This window comes from Silene latifolia, chromosome 10, assembly GCF_048544455.1.
Source record: "Silene latifolia isolate original U9 population chromosome 10, ASM4854445v1, whole genome shotgun sequence".
NCBI lineage: Eukaryota > Viridiplantae > Streptophyta > Magnoliopsida > Caryophyllales > Caryophyllaceae > Silene > Silene latifolia.
The window spans coordinates 92,328,424-92,347,542 of record NC_133535.1 but is presented as its reverse complement, the minus strand read 5'-3'; the positions used below and the strand labels follow the sequence as shown (position 1 = coordinate 92,347,542).

The window sequence follows — 19,119 nt, the reverse complement described above, 5'->3', positions numbered from 1 at the left end:
GAGAAAGGTAAGGGAAAAGAACAGGTAGTTAAGAAAGATAAGGGAAAGGGGAAGCAAGTGGAGAAAGGTAAAGGAAAGAAGCAGGGATTGAAGAAAGTTAAAGCAAAGAAAGTAGATCAGGAATGAGAGCATGAATTTGATGTGAGTGATGTGGATTCTGTTGATGATGAATTTGATATAAATTTTAACTTGGGAGAAGATGATTTGAGGAAAGAAGACATATTCCTGACTGTTGAAGAGGAGTCTCTAATTGATAAGGTTGACAAGTCTTTGTCAAATAGTAGGGCGGTTAGAGGTTTTGAGGATGTGGATCTAAATATTGGAGAAGAAGACTTTCTTGATGATGATGATGATGATGATGAACTAAGGAGTTTATATGGATCTGAGGATGAAGATAAGCAGAAGTGGCCAATGTTCAACCCTGAGGTTGATTTTTAAAAACAAGTGTCTTTGATGCAGGGTTTGAGGTTCTCTGACAAGTATTCTTTGAAGAAGGCTCTTATTTATCATGCTATAGAGAATAGGTATGACTTTTATTATGAGCATAATGGTAACAAAAGAATAACAACTTATTGCAGACACAAGTGTATGTGTGAGTGGAACACAAAGAGGTCAAACTTTGGTAAGTGCACTTGTAATTCTATTAGAAAGTATACAAATACTGACTATGCAATTGCAATGGGCAGTACTGGTATATGGTAGATTAGGACAGTAGATTTAAAGCATAATTGTGTGTTTAAGGGGGTCAATAAGAAGGTGAGTGCATAGTATTTGGCTGAGAGTTATTAGAGGATTGGAGGTTGTATCCTAACCTCAAGATTTGTCTGTGGAAAAAACAGATAAAGAGAGATTTAGGTGTTGATGTGAAATATGGATTGTGTTGGATAGCAAGAGCTAGGGCAAACCTCATTATTTATGGTGATTGCTCAGATTAGTATGGGAGGGTTTGGGATTATGTTTCAGCAGTAGGGAAATTCATACCAGGTTCAACTGCTATTGTTTTTGTTGACAACATTGAAAGACCACATCCATTTTTCCAAAGGATGTACATTTGCTTAAAACCAGTTAAAGAAGGATACTTAAATGGTTGTAGACCAATTATTGGTGTGGATGACTGCCATTTGAAAGGGGCATATCCTGGTTTATGCTTAGTTGTTGTGGGGATGGATGATAACAACATTTACCCAGTTGCATGGGCTGTTGTTGAAATTGAGAATGGGGAGACTTGGTGTTGGTTTTTGAGGTTTCTAATGGAAGATCTTAGCATGGAAGCAAGGTTGGCCATCACAATCATGTCAGACAGACAAAAGGGAATAAGAGAACCATTCAGTGTTGTTACTTCTAAAGCTCACATCATATTTTGTGTGAGACATATATGGGCCACTTCAAAGTTCAATTACCAGGCATACTTTTTAAAGAAGCCTTCTGGAAAGAAGCTAGGGCATCAACAGAGGTAACTATTGAACTGTCTGATGCTTTATAATCTATTAATGTACATGTAAATTGCAAACAACCTACTATTATTGACTCCATAGGCAGAACTTAAGTTTGAAATGAAGGGGATCAAATTTTTAAATTCAATAGCCTACACCTATTTGAATGAAATAGGTGCCTTTCACTGGAGTAGACATGCATTCAACACAAGATACAAATCAAACATGTTAACAAACAACATGTGTGAGAGTTTCAACTCTGACTTGAAGGAAGTTAGGGATAAACCAATATTAACAATGATGGAGTGGATGAAGAGATATGTCATGAAAAGACATTATAAGAAAAGACAAGGTGTAAATGGTTATACTAGTGATACAAAAATGAAGCGGCTCAGAAATGAAATGAACAGACTCCACGACTGTTCAGTCAAAAGCCAAACTCAGCTACATGTTCAACATTGGTTTCCTTTAGTTACTTGGGCGTCAAGTTTAATGTGACTTGTTTGGACGTCAAGGAGAGTGAATGGATCTGGAGAAGGAAGGTCCGTAGAGCATGAGGAAACGTGCATAGGCAAGCACAAAAGTCGGTTGCCATATCTTTCCTAATTCAAGTTTTCCTAACTAGTAGTTTATCCGGTTTTAGGAAAGTTTCCAATTTTCTTAAAATCTGGTTTAGTTAATTATTCTTTTGGTTGTATTTCCTTTAATTAATTTCCCTAAAAGTATTAGGATTATAATAAGGCAATTTAGCCATAGCTTAAGTCGTGTAAGATTAGCAAAGTCGATTGTTTCCTTATGTCCTTCTAGGAGTCGGTCTAGCTTAGTATAAATAGGGTGCTATTGTATCCTTATTTCATATCCAAGAACTATCAATAAACTTTCAAGTTTTCGTTTACATTCTGTAAGCATCAAGGTTTGACGAGTTTCGTTCCAAATCACATTATTGTTTGACGCGTTTTCGAACATTAACACGAGTTATAATCAATAGGTCTTGATTATGTTCACCATTGGTTGAGCTATAGGTCTAGCTCAGCAAATATCCTTTTATTTACTTGTTTTATTTATATCATATAAAAACAAATAAAAATTACTAAGTTCACGTTGTGATTCAAACAGTTCAATAAACCGTCCAAAACACATAAATCCGACAATCAGGCAGTCTTCAGAACTGTCCAGTTTTAATCATTCTGCTGCAACTCTAACGAATCTTATTCTTTTGAGTAATTTTCGTATCATTGGTATCAACGCACAAGTTGATTTGGCACGAACATGAAGAGCACAAGAGGAGCTTGGAATCAAAGAAGATGAATGAGCTTAAAGTTTATGTTGAAGATGATGAGCTAAAAGGATGATTCAAGTTCATTGCTATTAGTTAACAATTTTGCATCCAAGTTGGTGATATTCGTATTTGATCCCGGTGGATTGAAGCATCATAAATTGAGGACAATTCCTTTTTCAAGGGGGAGGGGATGATACAAAAATGATGCGGCTCAGCAATGAAATGAACAAAATGAACAGACTCCACGACTGTTCAGTCAAAAGCCAAACTCAGTAACGTGTTCAGTATTGGTTTCCTTTAGTTACTTGGGCGTCAAGTTTAGTGTGACTTGTTTGGACAGCAAGGAGAGTGCATAGAGCTAGATAAGGAAGGTCCATAGAGCTTGAGGAAACGTGCATAGGCAAGCACAAAAGTCGGTTGACATATCTTTCCTAATTCAAGTTTTCCTAACTAGTAGTTTATCCGGTTTTAGGGAAGTTTCCAATTTTCTTAAAATCTGGTTTAGGTAATTATTCTTTTGATTGTATTTCCTTTAATTAATTTCCCTAAAAGTATTAGGATTATAATAAGGCAATTTAGCCATAGCTTAAGTCGTGTAAGCTTAGGAAAGTCGATTGTTTCCTTATGTCCTTCTAGGAGTCGGTCTAGCTTAGTATAAATAGGGTGCTATTGTATCCTTATTTCATATCCAAGAATTATCAATAAACTTTCAAGTTTTCATTTACATTCTGTAAGCATCAAGGTTCGACGAGTTTCGTTCCAAATCCTGTTATTGTTTGACGCGTTTTCGAACATTAACACGAGTTATAATCAATAGGTCTTGATTATAATTCACCATTGATTGAGCTATAGGTCTAGCTCAAGTAAATATCCTTTTATTTACTTGAATTGTTTCGTTTATATCATAAAAAAACACATACAAATTACTAAGTTCACGTTCTGATTCAAACAGTTCAATAAGTCGTTCAAATCACATAAATCCGATAATCAGACAGTCTTCAGCACTGTCCAGTTTTAATAATCCCGCTGCAACTTTAACAAATCTTATTCTTTTGAGTAATTTTTATATCAACTAATAAGCTGATGCCCTATGTTGAAAAATTTCTGAAGTGGGTTGTGGATGAGGCCAACTGATGTGATGTATATGCATGTTCTGATGATTCTTTTGAGGTTGAGTACATGAGCTAACAATATGTGGTAGACCTGCCATCACAAAAGTGTAGTTGTGGTCATTGGCAGTTATGTGGGTTTCCCTGCCAACATGCAATTACTGTCATCCACCATCAAAGGGCCAATTATAATGATTATGTTCATCAGACATGCACAAAAGACAAGTATTTAGCTAAATATGGAACTCATATACCTCCAATGCCTGGAATATGTCAATGGGAAAGGGTGGGTCATGTAGAACCATTGCCTCCTCCATATAGGATGTTGCCGGGTAGACCTAGCCTTAAAAAGAGAAGGAAAGAAGTTGGTGAGGGGACTAGTACTGAGCAAGCTAAAAGGCCAAGATTGCAAAGAACTTGTGGAAAATGTGGAGAAGTAGGCCATAATGTGAAGACCTATAAGAACACACTAAAGGCTCCCCTGAAATAGCCAAGACCCACCTCTAAGTGGACTAACAAAGTAAGGGCCTTAGTTGACAAGAGGAAGGCAAAAAAGCAACATGATGCCGAGGTACTTCAGTTTATATCACCTGGCAGCCAACATCATGCAAGTCAACAATCAAGTCATGAAGGTAGCCAACCAAGTCAACAATCAACTTGATGCGTGTCATTTATATGATGTTTTACACCTTATTTTACACGCATTTCAGAGCTCAAATATGTAGTTTATGCTACTATTTTCCCTATTTCCGTCTACTTTCGTGTTTTTGTGTAATATTGCAGAAATGTGAAGAATCCAGCGGAAATCGAGCCGAATCCGTCCCTAAGTACTTAGCACTGCATTTGACATGGAGTAGTGACTCGAGAGATGAACTTGGTGCGCATTTCAAGGCCTGGTCCCAGTGGTCGATCGACCACCCCACGATCTGACGCGCAAGTTAAAATTAGAATTCCGAAGCCCAATGTAATTAGGTTTTAGGAATAAGTTACGTAAGACTGTCTATATAACGTAACCTGAGGTTTCAGAAAAGGGGATGGAATTAATTAGGGTTCAATACACAGAAGTTGAACTCGGGGATTATTTCATTAGTTTAGATTAGTTCTCAGCAATAAAGTTTAGTTTTCGCACTGGGTTTTTGCCTTTTCTCTTCAATTCTTCTTTACGGCATTCCTCTGTTTATTGGTTCAATTTCGTTGCTTTAATTCTTCCGTAGTTTAGAATTGCTAGTTTAGATTTCCCAAAGCCGAATTCTCATTTCAAGTTAGTTATTTGTTTAGTTAATTCAATAATGAATTCAATTGCTTTATTTGTTAATCTTACTGTTGTTGTTATCATTCACATGAGTAGCTAAGTACCTTTGCTAAGATATAGGGGAGCTATAGCGTAGATGGTGTAGAATACGTGACCCCAAATTAGGGCATGGTCGATCGTCTGGCTTAACTGGTCGATCGACTATGCCGTGTGGTCGGTCGACTGAAGTAGTTGGTCGATCGACCAGACCCGTGTTTGATTAGCATCGTTTGATTCGTTAAGTGCAATATTTAACAATGAGACCGAGAGGAGACTTGTTAGATGCTTAGTTTTGACCAACCCGTAGATCGAGAGATAGGGGAGGGCATTAATTAATGAATTAAGACGACTAAATTGCTAAGATCGGAAGATAAGTAATTTAGGCTTTAGCAATCAATTTTCAGGGCGAGTGACGTGGACAAAGAGTTGGTCGTTACACATCCAATCAAACACAATTTATAACTTCACAAACAACTCTACAATTAGTAAAGAGGCAAGTAAAGGTCGGATCCCAAGGGACGGGAATTGAGATGAGATGTCAATTGAAACTAGTGGTGTCTTAGGGGTGTCACAATTTGGGTTGATGTAGAAGGTCACTAACTAAATAGCAATGAAAGTAAATAAGCAAGATGAAATGAAAGGGTTGTAAACAATTGATAAAAAGCACTAGGGTGTCATGGGGTCATAGGGAAATCATGGGAATTGATCACACAAACATGTTCTCGAATTATAAGCAATCAATTATTATTGTGATGGATTGAGTTGGGTTATATCTTACAATCCTAGGAAAGTTTGGGTCCCGGAGCCGAATCGATTAGATTGTACAACACCTACAAGTCGACTTAATCTTCCCTACTCAACAACATGCATGGTCTAATGAGACTCGAGTTGGTTTATGTCTTACAAGTCTCATTGAAAAGATAGGTGATGGGTAAAAAATGCAAGGATTCATAGGCTCGCATTTTATCAAACATAACATGTGCATGAGTTGAGATCAAAACAAGCAAGCAAATAAACCATGAAAGCATATTAATTTTAAGCATGAATCATTCCCCATGTTGGTTTCCCCTAATTACCCATTAACCCTAGCTAGATCACTACTCACTCATTATCATGTTGATCATGCTAGCAAGGTTGTCAATCATACCAACAAAAGGAAACATGATGAATAAATGAAAGTAATTAACAATAATTAAAAAGGGATTAAGAGAATTATACCTACTAATGATTCCAATAATAAAGCAAAGAATAAAAGAAGTACTTGATGCTTGATTGAGAGGTTGTCAATCTCCCAATAATAACCCAAGTAATCTTCAATTACCCAAAATAAAGGATGAACAAAAGAGAGATTAAGGAAATAAAACTTGTATTAAAACTTGATTAATTGTTGATTACAAAACTAAAGAGGGATTTGATTGATATTAACTACTCTAATAATTGATAAGAAGAACATGCTCTTCTAATTAGACTAATGGGGTATTTATAGTGGAAATTAGGTGGATGCATTAGGGTTAACTTAGGGCTAAACTAGTAATTACACTTTTTAGATTGAGCAGGGAGACGCCGGTATTTTTCGAAGGAAGGGCTTCTTTCACGGATGCTTGAAGAAACGGATTTGTGCTGGACTAGAATCCGTGCGTCTTAGGCTCGAGACGGACGGATTCAAGGTCTGGGCACGGGCGTCTTTCGGAGAAGACGGCCGAATTCTGGTGGCTGCTGCCCGGGCGTCTTTGGCAGAAGACGCACGGATTGTGCTGTGGAGGACGGGCGGATTCAGGGCAATCCGCTCGGATTGTAGCTCAGCATTGTTTCTTCTTCTTTTCTTCCCTTTTCTTCATAAAATCCTTGGGGATTTCCTCGGGGATGCAAGGATCCTTTCTCGTCATTGCCCAACTACTATAATATGTACAAAGGCCTTCTAATCTTGTCTCTCCTTGATGCTTGGTCATTGAATTCAATCAATTTAGTCTTGTTTTGCCATAAAAATGCAAGATTTGCACTCCTTTCCTACCAAGGGATCAAAATCTCAAAGAATATGCAAAACAAAGAACTAAAGACAATAAATGACCCAAATATGCACTAAAAAGCATGGGAACAAGGCTAATTCGGGGGCTAAATATGCGCTAATTATGGTCACATCAAATATCCCCAAACCGAACCTTTGCTCGTCCCGAGTAAAGAGGTGACAAAGACTAGGACCATTATTTAAACTAACCTAATAACATAGCCGATATGAGAGAATTAGCGGGTCTCACTCCGCCCCTTCAACTCACAACAAGACAACCATGAGGTAGGATGCCTTCTTGCAAGGCAAGGTGGGTCTTGCCAAAATGGCGACACATCCAAACATTAAGCACACAAAATCAAATAATGGATGCATCTACAAAAGGAATAGCCACTTCCTCATCAAGTGGCGGAGGCACTTAAAAGAGAACAAATTTAAGAGCATATAATCCTTCACAAATACTAGTTCAACAAATTACTAAGGCTAAGAGGATGGCACTAAATCACCTCCAAATGGTGTTAAACTAGACTACTTTCGTCCTCAATTTCCAAATGCTTTCGTCAAGAGCGATCGGATGGTGGTGGAATGATGATCCCTATGATGCTAGTAGCATATGACATGACAAGTCTCGAATTCTCTACAAAAGTAAAGGTCATGGATCGTCCCAAGCTCGACAAAGTGGCTTGACAAAAAGGCTTTTTGGGAATGAAATGCTCAAATCGTTATAAACGAGGGTGGATATGACTAGTATTCAAAATTGACCTCATTCAACTTTCACATTTCAAAAATTAGAGATGGGGTTTGTCCCTTCCGGGCTAGTGTCCTTTGCTTTCGCCAATCGCTTATTAGGCAACCGGTTAACCTCTAGACAATAGCTTTTCGGGGTGATAATCACTCTGTCTCTGGGCGGTTGAATTCACAACCGTGTGGGGGCCCAATTCAATGGATCCCTCTCCAAAGCACATCGAAGTGGTACGCCTCCATCAAAACAACTAAATTTCTCAATATTTCAACATTTCATAACATTTGAGGTTTCCTTAGCATTAAATTACTTCCACATGACAAAATTTTCGAAATGAGCACTTTAAGCTTATTGATAAAAAAGTATTTTTGGGTTGCCTTGCCACAAGGTCAATCAAGGTCACCTAGACAAGTTAACCAAGTCCACATCGCATCACGGGGTTGGAAAGGTGACTGACATGCAAACCCTTGACTAGGCTTTGGGTCATGGGTCAAAAGACACTAGTATGACACAATTTAGGGTGTTTTACAACCATTCTAGTAGGCAAAGTCTTAAGTTGAAAAAGTATTTGTAATGGCTTAGTTGCTCTTGTCAAAGTTCTCAATTAGGCACTTTTCAAAATATTTTGTCTAAATGCAACTATATGCCATGATGCAACTATTATATACATCCTAATGCAAGTGATTCTACCAACTAATATGACATATAAACTAAATGCAAGTCCTAAGTTCACATTGTTATACCGCATCAATCAAAATAAAGCCACATAGTCATTAACATAAAGAGGAAAAAGGAGATTGGAAAGATCATACCATGCGGTCTTCATGATCCTCATGTCTCGGATGTGGCGTAGTCAACCAATGTGAACAAGGATAGAACAAACACAATATATACAATAATATATACATGACTACACTACAAAGGAAATGAACTTGTTTTTGGGTTTTTCAATTTTCAAATTTTTATGGTTTTTCGAAATTTTTCAATTTTTTTGGATTTTTGAATAAAAGTTAAGTTAGAATTCTCCATCCCCACACTAATATGGGCATTGTCCTCAATGGCCAAAATGATGGGAAATTATGCAAACATGATGCATTATTTCTACACTAAATGCAAGCTACACTAATCTACACTACATGATGCATGGTTTTTGTTTATGACAGAGAGGATAATTTAGATTACCTCCCGTTGTGTATGCATTAACTTCCCCAAACCGATCTAGACATTATTGCTAATGTCTAAGGATGGGTGTAGTTCATGCACACACTATGCAATGCATGAAACTAATTTTGTCATTTTGGATTTTGAAAGGTGGGAACAATAAAATGAGAACACCTCAATGGGGTCGAGGTGTTAGTCCTCTATGGTGCTAGGACTACTCCAACAATGATCAAGATTAATAAATAAAACAAAGATAGAAATAGACAAACCTCAAGAGGGTAGGAGCCTCTAAAGCTTGCTAATCTTCCATCATATCATTATTATCATCACCTTCCTCACTAGAATTGGATTCATCACCACTTTCTTCTTCACTTTCTTGTTCACCTTGCTCGTCATCCTCTTCTCCTTCTTCACTAGCTTCTTCATCAATGTTATCATTAACCTCTTCATTACCGACAACCTCATTGTCACCCGGAACAACCCTAGATGCATTCGGAAAGAGGACTTCCCTATCCGCCCAACTAGGCAAAGGACATGAAGGATCAAGTAGTCCTTGCCTAGCTAAGTGTAGGAGGGGTGGATATTAAGCTAAGTAAGCATTTTTCCGATCCTCGAAGGCTTGCTTGTGCATCTCTTGCATGAGAAGAGTCAAATAATCATTTCTTGCTTCAACACCTTCCGGCTTGAACTCTTGGTACTCGAAAGGGTAGGGTGGTGTGACAATGGAAGAGGAGGGCATTTCAATTTCACCCTTTTGTTGTCGGATAATGTACTCGGCCTCTTTTGATAGGGGAAGTAGATAGTTGGTCCGGTGGACACTCAATCGACAAATCTTTGAAGGCAAAGTGAAAGATCTAGCCTCACTAGTGAGCCATCCATACTTGGTGTCAAGAGGGTTATGGGTATCCCACTTGTACTTGTATATCATAGTATTAATATCAATGAGATGACCACCCTATTTCGCCTCATACTTGTTATCTTTGTTGAAGTTTGGATCAAAGTATTTAGCTAGGATAGTGACTAGGCCTCCATTCACAATAACGGTAGTGCCTTTCTTCCCACAATCAATATTTAACCATCTATCCACCAAAAGCCTTAGAGAGTTGAAAGGCTTGGTGAATTCCCTTCCAATGTTCAAAGCCGACTCAAGAAGAACAAAATCGAGTTTGGTGAAATGGTTGGTGTCTTTTCTTGCAATGATGGTGTTCCCTATGACCTTGTGCCACACTCTAATGCCCGGATGGTGGACTAATAGAGCGCGACTAGCATGAAAGTCCTCAAATTTCCTTCCGGAAATCGCCTCCCAAAGAGGGTCGGGGTCATACTTGCCAACATTCTTAAAATAACTCGGTGAATCACTAAGACCCAAAGCTTTACCCATTTCCTCAAAGGAGATGCGCCTACTAACATTAGCTAGACGGAACTCGATGGTCTCCATGGTCTCAACCTTGTTAACTTTCAAAGAACTCAAAAATTCTAAGGTAAGGGAGGGGTATGTCAATTCTTTTGATTCAAATAACTTCTCCAACCCCATGGCTTTGAAGAAGGCTCTAGTTTGCTCAAGGACACCCAACTTATCTAAGGTATCTTCACAAATAAACTTGATGGATAGAAATGATTTCCTAGCAAACTTGGCAAAAGTGTCCCTATGGGATTTGGAAATGAAAATTACCTCCGGATAGTTCGAAAGTTGAGCAATTTCCGGAGTAGAAGATGTTGTTGCTTCCATGGGAGGTTGTTGTTGTTGCATTTCCAAGTTTGGGCTAGCTACCACCATAGCCAATGCTTTCTTTGCTTGAAGACTCTTTTGTCTTGATGAGAGTGCCTTTGCCTTTGTTGCCTTTGTTGCTCCCTTAGTCCTTGCCATTGATGAATAAACCAAGAAAAGAGTGAAAAATCTTCAATTTCTAGTGCACCCAAATCGATTTAAAGATGAAAGGCTTTGCCTTTATGAATTTAAAAATCGACTCAAAGGTTGAAGATTTTGTGCTTGGTTTTGATTTTTATTGGAAGAGGAGTGATTGATTTGTTGTAAAAAGGATGTTTTGATTTGATTTTGGTGAATGTTGTTGAGGAATCTTGTTTTTGTAATGGAGAGGATGAGGGTTTTGGAGTTATGAGTAGTGTTATGAATGAAGGAATAAAGGAATGAATGTGGGAGGGGGTTTATAAAACCCGAAAAATTCGAAATGCAGGGGCAAGACGGGCGGTTTCTGCTCGGGACGCCCGGATTTGTCCTGTTCTGGGTTGGGAATAACTCGCCTAAAGACGGGCGTCTTTCAGTGAAGACGCTCGGATTTGCAATCACGGGACGGGCGTCTTTCAGTGAAGACGGGCGGATTTCTTTACAGGGATTTTTCTTGTTTTCCTCAGCCAAGAAGACGGGCGTCTTCCTTTCAGGACGGGCGGATTTTTAAAGACGGGCGGATTCGAATACAGGACGCCCGGATTCGCTTACAGTCAAAAATATTTCAAAAGTTCAGTTCAGAGGGACGTGCGTATTCTACCCAATATGCCCAGATTGCCTGAAGACGGGCGGATTCTCCTGAATCCGCTCGGATTCGACCCCTTTGTACCCGGATTCAGTTCCATCCGTGTACACTGCATATCCCTTGTCATTTTTCCATTCTTCTTCATATCTCGTGTTCTTCATTGTGGGGGCACTACTAAGGCATGGATAGCCTAGGCAATTGCCATCCCCACACTAAGCTAAAGTACTACACATTAATTGAAATTATTAGTCCCTCCCTCACTTCTCTCAAACATGATAATTATCTTGATCAAAGTATAAAAATCCAAAAATAACAAAAATGCAATATAAGAATTGAAATGCGAGTTAGGGAGTTAGAAATATTTACAAATGGTGGTTTAGGGAGGACTCCACCAAACTCTCATTCTTGATGAGATGTCAAGGGGGCATGTTCAAGGTGTTGTTGATGTTGCTCAACACCTTGAAAAAGTAATCAAATGCTTGTTCATTGTCATGATAAAGGTCTTCAATAGACCTTGGCCCTTGTTGTCGGTCTTGATCGATGGCATTACCAATGTAGGGATTAAAAATCCCTTCAAATTCGTCGTCCCAAAGACCACATACTTCATTAAGTTGATCATTGAAAATCTCTTGATTTGGTGGATACAACTTTCCCATTTCCTTTTCTTGGCCAACAAGGCCATCTTCTTCATTGCTTGGTTTTGGTGAGCTTTGCAAGCTCTCTTTGTCACAATTCACTTGCTCTTTGAATGGAGCATCTTCAATTTTCTTCTTCCATTGGAGTTCCGACTTCTTCCTTTCATCCTTCCGACTATAATGATCGATCATAAAACACGGTTCATGTAAACGGGGAGCTCTCATAGTCTTGTCAAGATTAAAAGTGATACTCTCATCTCCCACTTCTAGAGTGAGCTCACCATGTTTTACATCAATCACCGCACCCGCGGTGTGTAAGAAGGGTCTTCCTAGAATGATTGGAATGTTGGAATCTTCCTCCATATCAACAATGACAAAGTCCACCGGGATGAAAAACTTCCCAATTCGTACGGGAACATCTTCCCATATCCCTAATGGTGTCTTCGTCGATCTATCGGCCATTTGGAGTGTGATATTGGTGCATTTAAGCTCTCCCATCCCCAACCTTTTACTCACCGAGTACGGCATAACACTCACACTAGCCCCTAGATCACATAAGGCTTTGTTGATCGTGGTGTCGCCAATGGTACACGGTATTGAGAAGCTTCCCGGATCCTTGAGTTTTGGAGGTGAACTCCCTTAAAGTATTGCACTACTCACCTTAGTGAAGGCGATAGTCTCAAGCTTCCGGATCGACTTCTTCTTTGTGAGGATGTCTTTCATGTATTTCGCATAGGCCGGCACGTGATTGATTAATTCCGTGAAAGGAATTGAGACTTCCAAATTCTTCACAATCTCCATAAACTTTCCAAGTTGGTCATCAAATTTGGGCTTGGCTTGACAACTTGGAAAAGGAAGTCTAATCACAATGGGCTCCTTCTCCTTGACCTTGTCTTCATTTTTCTTTGAAATTTCTTCTTTTGATGGTTCCCCATTCTTGGAGTTTTGCACAATTTCTTCCTTATCACTAGCTTCCACAACTTCATCCTCAACTTGCTTCTTCGGTGCTTCATACCTTGTACCACTTCTCAAGTGAATGGCACTAACCGTTTCATGTCTTGGGGGATTACTTTGAGGTGGTAATTGCCCCTTTTGTCTTTGTGAGCTTGAAGATGCTAGTTGAGTCAATTGAGTTTCCAACATTTTGGTGTGAGCTAGAATGTTGTTGATGGTGGTTTCCTTTGCTTGACTATCTTTTTGCATTTGAGTGAAAAATTCTTGTTGATTCTTTTGCATTTGGAGGACCGCTTTTTGAACATCAAAACCTTGGTCATTTTGGTGATTGTATGGATTTTGATTTTGGTAACCTTGGTTTTGATTGTAAAAGGGTCTTTGATTTTGGTTTCTCATGGGAGGTGGGGTGTATGTTGTTTGAGGGTTTTGAACATTTTGGCTTTTGTATGAGAGATTTGGATGGAATTTGGTGTTTTCATTGTAATAGTTGGAATAAGGGGTACCACTCTTGTATGCATGGAAAGCATTCACTTGTTCATTTGTTCCCCTACATTCACTTTGGTCATGTCCCAAAGTTCCACAATTCTCACATATCCCACTTGGGATCGATGAGGATGCCGTCATGGCATTAACATGATGCTTTGGTGATTTTGAGGCTTCTTCAAGTCTAGCCATAGCTTTTTCAAACTTCAAATTGATTGTGTCAATGTGAGCACTAAGTTGAGCACCCAATTGAGTAACGGAGTCCACTTCATGCTTTCCTCCTCTAGTAGCCTTGCGAGGTCTACTATATTGTGAGTTATGGACCGCCATTTCCTCAATCTTGTTCCAAGTTTGATTGTCATCAACTTCGGTGAACATTCCATTTGATCCCATGTTGAGAATGTTCCTTGAATCTTCATATAGACCGTTCCAAAATTGTTGTACCAAGAACCACTCGCTAAGTCCATGGTGAGGACATGAGCGACAAATTCCCTTGAACCGCTCCCAAACTTCATACAAAGATTCTTCATCCCTTTGCTTAAAACCCGTAATTTGAGCTCTTAGCATGTTAGTCTTTTCCGGTGGGTAGAATTTTTTGTAGAAAGCTAGAGCCAATTTCTTCCAAGAATCAATTCCGAGAGTGGCCTTATCAAGGCCCTTCAACCATTGTTTCGCGGTGCCAATTAGAGAAAAAGGAAATAAGACCCATCGAATTTGGTCTTGAGTTACACCGGTTTGAGAAATCGCATCACAATAGTCACAAAAGGTTTCCATATGAGAATGAGGGTCTTCACTAGGCATCCCCCCAAATTAGCTCCTTTCGACTAATTGGATAAAGGCGGATTTGGCAATAAAATTTCCGGTCAAATGTTGTGGTGTGGGAGTACCATTGGGTAGGTTCTCCTCGGTGGGTACGGAATGTGATGAAAACTTAGGCATTGTGGGTTGATTTTGTGTGGTATTTTGTGTTGGGTTCTCCTCACCTTCTCTTGCAAAAGGGTTGATGAACTCAATAGTTGGTTGAATATCTACAACCTCACTAATACCTCACAAATTCCTCCTAGCAAGTCTCCTATTGGTTGTCAAAGTTCTTTCAATTTCACGATCAAAAGGTAACAAATCACCTTGTGACCTTCTAGACATGCAAAATATCAAACAACTCGAAAACAATTAGAACAAACCTTGAGGAGTTTTACTTCCCCAAGACAAAGAAAGTCACAACTAATAACAATATAAGAAAATCTAAATCAAGTTAACACCGTCCCCGGCAACGGCGCCATTTTGATGTGGACAAAAAGTTGGTCGTTACACATCCAATCAAACACAATTTATAAATTCACAAACTCTACAATTAGTAAAGAGGCAAGTAAAGGTCGGATCCCAAGGGACGGGAATTGAGATGAGATTTCTATTGAAACTAGTGGTGTCTTAGGGGTGTTACAATTTGGGTTGATGTAGAAGGTCACTAACTAAATAGCAATGAAAGTAAATAAGCAAGATGAAATGAAAGGGTTGTAAACAATTGATAAAAAGCACTAGGGTGTCATGGGGTCATAGAGGAATCATGGGAATTGATCACACAAACATGTTCTCAAATTATAAGCAAGCAATTATTGTTGTGATGGATTGAGTTGGGTTATATCTTACAATCCTAGGAAAGTTTGGGTCCCGGAGCCGAATCGATTAGATTGTACAACACCTACAAGTCGACTTAATCTTCCCTACTTAACAACATGCATGGTCTAATGAGACTCGAGTTGGTTTATGTCTTACAAGTCTCATTGAAAAGATAGGTGATGGGTAAAAAATGCAAGGATTCATAGGCTCGCATTTCATCAAACATAACATGTGCATGAGTTGAGATCAAAACAAGCAAGCAAATAAACCATGAAAGCATATTAATTTTAAGCATGAATCATTCCCCATGTTGGTTTCCCCTAATTACCCATTAACCCTAGCTAGATCACTACTCACTCATTATCATGTTGATCATGCTAGCAAGGTTGTCAATCATACCAACAAAAAGAAACATGATGAATAAATGAAAGTAATTAACAATAATTAAAAAGGGATTAAGAGAATTATACCTACTAATGATTCCAATAATAAAGCAAAGAATAAAAGAAGTACTTGATGATTGATTGAGAGGTTGTCAATCTCCCAATAATAACCCAAATAATCTTCAATTACCCAAAATAAAGGATGAACAAAAGAGAGATTAAGGAAATAAAACTTGTATTAAAACTTGATTAATTGTTGATTACAAAACTAAAGAGGGATTTGATTGATATTAACTACTCTAATAATTGATAAGAAGAACATGCTCTTCTAATTAGACTAATGGGGTATTTATAGTGGAAATTAGGTGGATGCATTAGGGTTAACTAAGGGCTAAACTAGTAATTACACTTTTTAGATTGAGCAGGGAGACGCCGGTATTTTTCAAAGGAAGGGCTTCTTTCACGGATGCTTGAAGAAACGGATTTGTGCTGGACTAGAATCCGTGCGTCTTAGGCTCGGGACGGGCAGATTCAAGGTCTGGGCACAGGCGTCTTTGGGAGAAGACGGCCGGATTCTGGTGGCTCTTTGCCCGGCGTCTTTGGCGAAGACGCACGGATTGTCTTTGTGGAGGACGGGCGGATTCAGTGGCAATCCGCTCGGATTGTAGCTCAAAGATTGTTTCTTCTTCTTTTCTTCCCTTTTCTTCATAAAATCCTTGGGGATTTCCTCGGGGATGCAAGGATCCTTTCTCGTCATTGCCCAACTACTATAATATGTACAAAGGCCTTCTAATCTTGTCTCTCCTTGATGCTTCGTCATTGAATTCAATCAATTTAGTCTTGTTTTGCCATGAAAATGCAAGATTTGCACTCCTTTCCTACCAAGGGATCAAAATCTCAAAGAATATGCAAAACAAAGAACTAAAGACAATAAATGACCCAAATATGCACTAAAAAGCATGGGAACAAGGCTAATTCGGGGGCTAAATATGCGCTAATTATGGTCACATCAGCGAGAGCTAGTATTAGTGAGACTTAGGGACTAGTAGCATAGGCCGAAATGAGCTACTAGTTAACTTGGGCCGAGAGGACATGTTTTACCCATCCTACACGACTGTATTTCGAACTTACCTAGGATTATGTGCCATCGCAGCTATAGTGAACCGACCATCTTAGCTCCTTTTTATCATTTGCTTACACTTATTTCTATTGTTTGTTTATCTATTTTTGCATTTAGACTTAGATTTACTTCAATCTAAAACCCCCCAGAAATTCCATAGACTGAAATAAAACAACTTAACTCCCTAACTCCCTGCGGATCGACCCTTACTACCGCTTGCTAGTTGTAGTTTGGAAAATTATAAATATTATTTTTGATACTCACATCGACGGTATAAAATTTTGGCGTCGTTGCCGGGGAGGCAGCGTTAGTTTTAGTTGTTTATTTATTTTAGTCTTTTTCTTAGTTTAAGGAACTTTTTGTTCCTTAAACTTTTCTCATCTTCTTGTTGTAGTTTATTCTTATGCGTAGGTCTCAAAAAGGCGAATTATTTCCCCTTGATCTCGAGCTAGAGAGGACCCTGCGAGTTAAGAGAAGGCTATTTCAAGAAGCACAGTCCGAGGAAGAGCCTAGTTCTCGGTCTAGTTTTTACGAGAACGAGTTATTTGAAGAAAATCCACCACTATCTCCACTTTCTTCCACAGATACTGTTACTTCTGCAGATTTTCTAGAGATGGCTGAAGAAGCGAGTATAGCCAGTCACTCCGAGCCAAAAGCTGAGAATCACTATAAGGGATTCGCGTTGCCAGCCGGGACGGATAGAAAATTTGAAGCGAAATCGTCCTACATTAACTTGGTTGAGAGAAACCAATTTGGGGGAGCTGCAAATGAAGATGCAACTAAACATATGGAGATATTCACTGACTACTGTTGTTCCATACCCCCACCAGCAGGTGTGACCCAGGACCAGATAAAAGAGACGATGTTCATATTCTCACTCCGTGATGCTGCTAGGGAGTGGTACCGAGATCTGGATCGAGCTGCTAATGGGATCACTGATTGGAACTCGTTGGCCCAAGCATTTTATAAAAGATATTTCTCTGCATCGAAGACCAATGCGATTAGAGCTTAGATCACGAGTTTTAAGCAAGGACCTAATGAAGATTTTCATGAAGCTTGGGTCCGATTCAAGAAGCTAATTCGCTCTATTCCACACCATGGGTTTGAGAAATGGTTTTTGTGCAACCAGTTCTATAATGGTCTTTATGATGATCAGAGAGTTATCCTAGATGCTGGAGCTAATGGGAGATTTCAAGAAAATATCGGTGAGACAAAGGGGTGGAAAATCATCGATGACCTGGCCACCCATAAAGTTGAGCATGGAAACTCTAGGGGAAGTCAAAGGAAAGCTGCTGAATCTCCTTCCGTAGCTGCATTAGAGGCTCTTACGGAGAGATTTGACAAGTATGAGTTAGGAGGAGCTTCAAAGGGTGGTATTTATCAGGTAAATGCTGTGTCAGACGGTCTCTTTTCATGCAAGAGATGTGGAGGAGAAGGACACGTTGCGGATTTATGTATCAGTCCCAATGAGGTTTGTGCTGTTTTTCAACATTATAGGCAGACCAACACCTACTTTGATCCTTCTAATATGCATCCAAATTTGAGGTGGAGTAGCCAGAATGTCCAAAATCCGACTCCACCTCCGCAGCAGCAGAATTATGTGCCCCCTCATAAGCAAAGCAAAGCAACCATATCGAAACCACCCTATGTACCTCGGCGGCAGCAGCAGTCTCAAAGTTCGAGGCTTCCGAGCTCAAAAACATGTTTGAGCTTGACGGGAATGCTGCAGAAGGAATCTCGAGCTAGAGAGGCTAGTACAAAGATGTTGGAAACTCAGATTGCCCGGTTAGCGGTAAATTTGCTACTAGAGCTCGGGGCATTTACCGTCGCAAATAGGATCGAGAAAGAGACCCTGAATGCAATCACACTAAGGAGCGGGTCTACCCTTGCTGGACCCGTTACTATAGGGGATGAACCCGAGGGAGTTATGGTTGAAAAAGGTGGAAAAGCTGCTGTAAAAGGAAAGAAGAAAAAGAGCGAGAAAAAGACGAACAGCAGCGATAGCGGTCGATCGACCGCCACACCCAGTCGACCGACCACCCCTTATTCCTCAGCGACACTTTCTGATCTTTCTGTTCATTCTGAAAAAAAAGAGATCAGTCGATCGACCGACCCCACTGGTCGATCGACTGATGATGCTGCCGATGTCGAACCGTTTCGTCCACCAATGCCAGATAACTTGAGGGATTTCTTGTTTCGGGGTGCTACGGCTCCGAAATTACTGAGGCAAGATCCAAATGCTGATGGGTCAGTTCTGGTTCCAAAGTATGACCCTACGACGGTTAATGGTTCATTCCTGAGACGGTCTGAAGAAGGTTCGAGCTACAACAAAGACAAAGTAGTGGATTTTCAGCCTAAGTCCACTGATGCCGGTATGAGAGACCTAGAGGAGAGGGCTAAGTTGCTTCTTACAGC

At 39.6% G+C, this 19,119-nt stretch overlaps 1 non-coding gene across 1 annotated transcript; it reads left to right on the top strand.

Moving 5' to 3' along the window:
- The first annotated feature begins 14,044 nt into the window (after positions 1 to 14,044).
- On the top strand, positions 14,045 to 14,151 carry LOC141610108 (small nucleolar RNA R71). Its single transcript, XR_012528002.1, has one exon. It is a non-coding gene; the product is annotated as a small nucleolar RNA R71 (small nucleolar RNA).
- The last annotated feature ends 4,968 nt before the right edge of the window (positions 14,152 to 19,119 follow it).